Source organism: Stegostoma tigrinum, chromosome 27, assembly GCF_030684315.1.
Source record: "Stegostoma tigrinum isolate sSteTig4 chromosome 27, sSteTig4.hap1, whole genome shotgun sequence".
Classification (NCBI taxonomy): domain Eukaryota; kingdom Metazoa; phylum Chordata; class Chondrichthyes; order Orectolobiformes; family Stegostomatidae; genus Stegostoma; species Stegostoma tigrinum.
Genome location: NC_081380.1, coordinates 5,196,264 through 5,202,721, shown reverse-complemented (window position 1 = coordinate 5,202,721; position 6,458 = coordinate 5,196,264). Strand labels below are relative to the sequence as shown.

Below are 6,458 nucleotides of genomic sequence, written 5' to 3'. Positions count from 1 at the left end.
GATTTGTTTCCAGGCAATAATTTCCAGGTCATGGTTTGTTTTAAAACAAAGTTGCATATTGAACAGTTCTAATAAATCCCACCTGTGAAGAGCACAACCCTGTAACTTGTCAAAAGTTGCTGGAAACAGCGCATCAGCTTGAGTGAATGGAGGCATGTCCAGGTTATCATGCTCGGGCAGTAAGGGTAAGCCTGCTCCCCATATTAGACATCAGCTTTTAGTAATGGGAGCTCTGCAGTTTTAATCTGGCTGGAAGAGTTTGACCTTAATGCAGACTTGAGTCTGAAGTTGCCTCTAATTTAAATGCCAGTGCCAGTTAAGGCTACTGCCAGTTTTGTTTGATAAGAAGGACCTCCCTTGAAGTAAAAAGCTTACTGAAGGGATTAGCGTGCCTTTCGTAATCCTGCATTCGTATTGTTTAAAACTTATGTCTGTCCTATTTCCTATGATTGTAGTAAAGCTACTCGCTTAACTGTAAGTTGTACAATGCAGGGTTATGAAGAATGACTCAGTCACTGGTGTTCCACACATTCTACCTGTAAATGTTAATTCACAATAAGGGTTCGATAACCTAAATATTTCATTGAAGTGCAGAACAATACTCAATACCAATAGTGTAGGAGAGTGGCAGCATGACCACATTCTACCAAGTAGCATTGCTGGTGACATTCCTGAATACAACACAGTGGACCCAGGTCCCATCATTACTGAAGGGTATTTGGAGATTGTAGAAGAAAGAAATTGGTCCCCTAAAACATGTAAACAACCAAAACTGAATGACCCATGTAGGTGTGATCTGGCCAGAGGCTCCTATAAGTAACTTTCCAGCATTGAGCACAATGAATCTCTCACTATTTACTATGAAAGATCATTGCAATCTACCTCATGTAGAATAGACAGTGACTGCCTAATCAGTAATTATAACTACATGTTACTGTGGTTGAATAATGAGTGTGAATTACTGTTTATTTTTCTTCCTTCTCAAAGCGTCAGCTGTGACTCAGTTGGTAGTATTCCTGAGTCAAATGCTTATAGGGCCAAGTATTCCCAGATCTGAGCATACAGAGCCCAAGCTGACACTTCAGTATCCTACTGAGGGAGCACTGCACTGCTGGCAATCTTCCATGTTAGTCTGTGGCTCTATCTATCCTCGAGAGGGATAGAAAACATCCCCTGAAACTATCTTGATGAAGAACATGGGAGTCCTGGCCTATAATTTAATCCTGAGCCAATATCAGAAAAGCAGATACCTGGTCATTATCATGCTGCTGTTTGTGGGAATCACTGTGTGCATTCTGGCTGCATTTCTTACAACAGTGATGACACTTTCAGGTACCTAATTGGCTTTGAAGCACTGTAGAATATCTGGTCATGAAAAGTGCTGTTTTAATGCAAGTCTGCCTTCGTAACAAAGTGCTCACTCCCCATGTTCCAAACACTCATTCTAATGAAGGGAGGAACAAATTCACTGCCACAGCATTGCAACCCAACCCAGCCACTGCCTTATGTTGTACTTTGAACTACAATAGCAGATTTGGTTCGATGAGATATGATGGGAGAGGTCATTTTGTTGGGGAGTGGGAGGCTGCTAAGCTGTGATTAGTGCATTGGGTTGTTTGGGAGAGGAGCGTTCTGATTGGAGTTAGTTTGTTTAGGAGGGTGGTTGTGATTGGGGAGTTGGTTTGGGAGAGGAGAGGGCTATGGTTAGATAGTTAGTTTATCTATGAAGAGGAGAGCAGAGATTGGAGAATTGGTTTGTTTAGGAGAGAGGAGAGCAATGATTGAATACACAGTGTGGGGGTGGACGAACACAGCCAGCCAGGCAGCTTCAGAGGAGAAGGAAAGCTGATGTTTCGGGTCAGGACCCTTCTTCAAAACTTTCCTGCTCCTCTGGTACTGCCTGGCCTGCTGTGTTCCTCCAGCTCCACACTGTGTTATCTCTGACTCCAGCATCTGCAGTTCTTACTATCTCTCTGTGTTTGGATAGTTAGGTTTATCTAGGAAGAGGAGAACAATGACTGGGGAATTGCTTTGTTTGGGACAGGGGAGAGCTATAATCTGAGTTTGTTGAGGGTGATGTGCTTCTACAGCCCCAGTGTGTTCCAGTACTGTATCCCACTGATCTAGGATCTCAAACCTCAAGCTGCTCCTCAACTTCCCAAGTCTGTTATCAATCGACAGGTTTTGAAAACCAAAATCTGAAATTGGCTCTCAACATTAATTCCTGGTGTACTACAGTATTGGCTCTTCAAAGTTGCTCATGAGTGACTGACACATTTTGCAAAAGTTGACAGCACAAATGTGAAGTGCATTTGGAAAAGAAGATACACAATTGCTAAATAATGGTGCGGTCTGGATGGAGTCCTACACAGAATATGAAATAACAGAACACTGCATTCAAATAGTTTATTAATTTACATGATTTATAGATACATTTGAGCTATATTCTTGTGTATAATTTATATACTTTGCCTTTAAACAATAAAATATATCTGGAATAATCAGATAAAATAGATTTTTTTTAGAAAAAAGTTCTTGTTTGACAAGAAATCACAGACACTTGAACAGTGCGGATGGAATTTACACAGGAACAAATGCATATTACGCAGAAAAAAGGTTCAACACACAATCAACCATCATATATGGTTCAGTTGTTGAGAATATCAGGCAGCAGCAAATGTGAGTTTTGAAGGAGAGGGAAAAGACTTATATTTCCAGTGAACAAACCATTTTTGGCATCTGATAGTACATTTAACTTGCAAACTGGTTAAGTTCCATAATTAAAGCTTGAGTATTGCAATGATAACTGTGGGAGGGAAAGCCACGTGTTGTTAATAATTTCAATCGCTCGCATCACACTGTATGAAATCATAGCCCACAACTTGAAATTGGACTTTAATCTGAAATTTCCTTTAATGATACTGGCTGTCTGACTGGTTTAGCTCAGTGTTGTCCATCACGTTAGCCACTAAATGCAATTTTATAGTGTAATTATTGGTTAGATGATCTCTCAGGCACTGAGCCCACCAATGAACCTTTGGCTTTTTTTATATTTGTTTGGAAAACGTCAGTTTTTTTTTGAGTTGAGGTGTAAGCAAATATCCACATGTGAAATGCTTTTCTTTGTTCAGTGTACAGCATTTTCTACCACATGGGGCTGAAACACTGTGGCCACGGCAGTTTCTGTGGGTCAGTTTGTGTTGGACAGCGCCAGTTTTAATAATGGCACTTGCTCCATATTTTCCTGCATCTTTTATCAGTTGTTAGGCCATTGTGATGTGAGTTTTTAAGTAGCTTCTGAAACCATTGATTGACTGTCACATCCTGTAATCTATCAACTTATCCCAGCTGCCAAGTATTCCTCAGCTTCCAGAACCTTCAGTTACCTGCTTATCCCAATAACCTATAATATAATGTGTCTTTTTTAAAAAGTTGCACATTCTCTAGAAGGCCCGAGGCAAAACTCGATGCAAGTTACACGTCACACCCCTTCCATTCATATTAAACAAAATCACTTTTGGCTCTTTGAGTGCAAGTGATGGATTCACCAGTGCCTTCTCCCTTGTCAGCAAGTGACTGGATTCTACTCACTTCAATACCCTAGAATTATCTGATATATTTTGAGAATTAAGCTTTCAACAAGTGAGATAACGAGGTATAGAGCTGGCTGAACATAGTAGGCCAAGCAGTGTCGTAGGAGCAGGAAAGCTGATGTTTCGGGCCTAGACCCTTGTTGGGCAAAATTTGGCCGCTATTGCCTTTGGTGGATGACTTTAACTTAAGCTCCTGGCATTGATGAACAAGACTCAGGACAGTAACAGCCTAGTGGCTTCAGAGGTTAGATTCATTTTATATTCATTCCTGGGATGTAGGGGTCACTGGCTGGGCCAGCATTTATTGCCCGTCCCTAGTTGCCCTCGAGAAAGTGGTGGTGAGCTGCCTTCTTGAACCACTGCAGTCCATGGGCTGTAGGTTGACCCACCATGTCCTAAGGGAAAGGATTCCAGGATGTTAACCCAGTGGCACTGAGGGAACAACGATATATCTCCAAGTCAGGATGGTGAGCGGCTTGGAACTTTTCAACTCCCCTGTATCTGCTGCCCTTGTCCTTCCAGATGATAAAGATTATGAGTTTAGAAGGTGCTGTTATGGCTCATTAAGAAGCTGGGCAGAGTTTTGAGGAGATCTGGGATAAACGTTGCCAACAGGACATTTTTATAAATTATCCTGGTGGATTCTCACACCTGCCACTTTTTATTTTTACCAAGAGGCTGCTGTTGCTATGGTAATGCCATGAGGTGAGTCAATGTGTAAAAGTACATAGGAAAGAGTACAAGTTTTGCCTAGCAGTTAACACCCAGTCTACGAGAAACAGCAGCGATTCATGTGACTGGTACATTCCAGAGAGGCCAGTTTCTCCAGTAAGTTATTTTAGTGAGCTGCTTCTGCATGCAAATCATTTCTGGATGTTACAGTTGGTGGACACATTACCTGTGGTGCACACCTGTACATGCCTAAGCTACCTGGGAGTCTTCAAAAAGACATTCAAGTCCATGACGATGGTGGGAAATGTTTCACAGGAGACACTTATGGAGGGAAGAAATGAGAGGCAACCAGGGAAGATTTTTTTTAAAAAAGGCAGCTGCTTTGCAAAGATAATTGGTTGATTCTAAATCACATGGCAGCAAAGTGGCACTCCAATGCAATTCCATCTTCAGCTGATACAGTGGCTCAGTGGTTAGCACTGCTGCCTCACAGCGCCAGGGATCTGGGTTCGATTCCAGCCTCGGGCGACTGTCTGTGTGGAGTTGTACATTCTCCCCGTGTCTGTGCAGGTTTCCTTCGGGGTGCCCCAGTTTCCTCCCACAGTCAAAGGTGTGCAGGCTAGGTGGATTGGCCATGTTGAATAGCCTATAATGTCCAGGCTGTGTAGATTAGGTGCATTAACCATGGGAAATGCAGGGTTACAAGGGGGGAATGGGTCTGGGTGGGAGGGCCAGTGTGGACTTGTTGGGCTGAATGAACTGTGGAATCCTATGAGGAGGAAACTGTTCAGTCCATCATGCCCACACCACCTCTCAAAGTATTATAATTTTCTGCCAATGTCCTGCACCCTGGGCAATTATTTAAAGTAAAAACAGTGGCCTCTTGAATGCCTCAATTGAACCGGCTCCACCAGGTTTCCACCCCAACTAGTCGCTGTGTGAGAACGGGGTGGGGGTGGGGGGCTTTCTCGGGGAAATAGATTGCAAACAGGGAACTTGCTAGATAGTTGCCTGGCCAAAGAGGCTTTGTGACGGACATGAAGGGGGAATTGTTGAGAGATGCACAGGTCAGTTTCTGTCGTGGATCCTTCACTTGCAATTGAAGAGCAGAGGGTTGAGGACTGGCTAGAAATGCCTTGTCGGAAAATCTTGAGGAATAACAAGGATGGGGGCAAGTTTGTTGCTGTGTCCAAAGGGAGTTGACACGACCGAGTGCTGCATTTCACTTTTCCATCCCCCAGTCCTTGAGCTTTTCACATTGGCGTCAGTGTGATTTAAGTTTAGAAAGTGGGTGCAGAAGGAAAGAGTTCAGGATTGCTTTGAGCATCTTCATTTCAGGGGATTTTTAGTGCATATCCATAAGCCAGTGGTTACTTTGCTAATGTGCATATCACTGGCATGAATACAAAAAGAAATTACTATCCAATACAGCTTAAAGGTGAAATTCAATTCACTAGTTAATATATATACTGCTAATACCACCTCAAAACATAACAGGAAAGCAGCATCCTACTCTAGAAAAGCTCAAAGTGCTGTCTCTCTCATTTAAGGGCAATATCTCCCCGTTGACTGTTTCATATGTGGTAGTCTCAGGTGAGGACATTTCACCCATTATTCCAACTAGGCTTTAGTCACATCCAAGTGATGATTCCGAACCACAGGCATTAAACGAAAAAGTGATAATATCCAATGTCTCAGAAGCTGCACGCGCCGTGGCGTGGATGAAACCCATCCCCCAACGTTGCCAAATCAGAGTTTGGAGCATTCTGTTTGGCTGGAGCTGGGCATGTTGGCTCCAACTACTGAGGTCAGCCCTTGACGCACAACCTGGTGGAGGGGGGAGTCACAAAAAAACACAGAAGCCAACACGGATTGTTAAGACTTTGCTCTTAGGCAGGGATTTCCACAAGGTGAAGGGGATTGAGTGTCGTGTCTGGCTGGCGGAGAGGTTCCATACAGTTGAGTGCCTTTTCAAAGTTGTGCCGTTCCCTTGGGAGATTCCTCACTTCACACCACCCCCCCCCCCAAAAAGGTTGGAAGGTCCAGTCTCATGGCGATGAGAAACCGTACGGCCACTTGAAGGCAAAAAGTCGTCGATTTGTGAGGCATTTTGACCCGCTCCATCCATAACTCTTAGGAAGAAAGAGAGCAAAAGAGGTAAGTTCAGCCCTGCGGAAGTCACATAAATAGAGA

At 43.3% G+C, this 6,458-nt stretch overlaps 1 protein-coding gene across 1 annotated transcript in view; it reads right to left on the bottom strand.

Annotated features, from left to right (window-relative positions):
* Positions 1–2,392: 2,392 nt before the first annotated feature.
* LOC125464694 (sphingosine-1-phosphate transporter SPNS2-like) overlaps positions 2,393–6,458 on the bottom strand; it is a 96,002-nt gene continuing 91,936 nt past the window's right edge. Inside the window, exon 13 of the mRNA XM_048557396.2 lies at positions 2,393–6,397. The gene's annotated coding sequence lies outside the window, so the exon portion shown is untranslated. The remainder of the gene's footprint in view (positions 6,398–6,458) is intronic.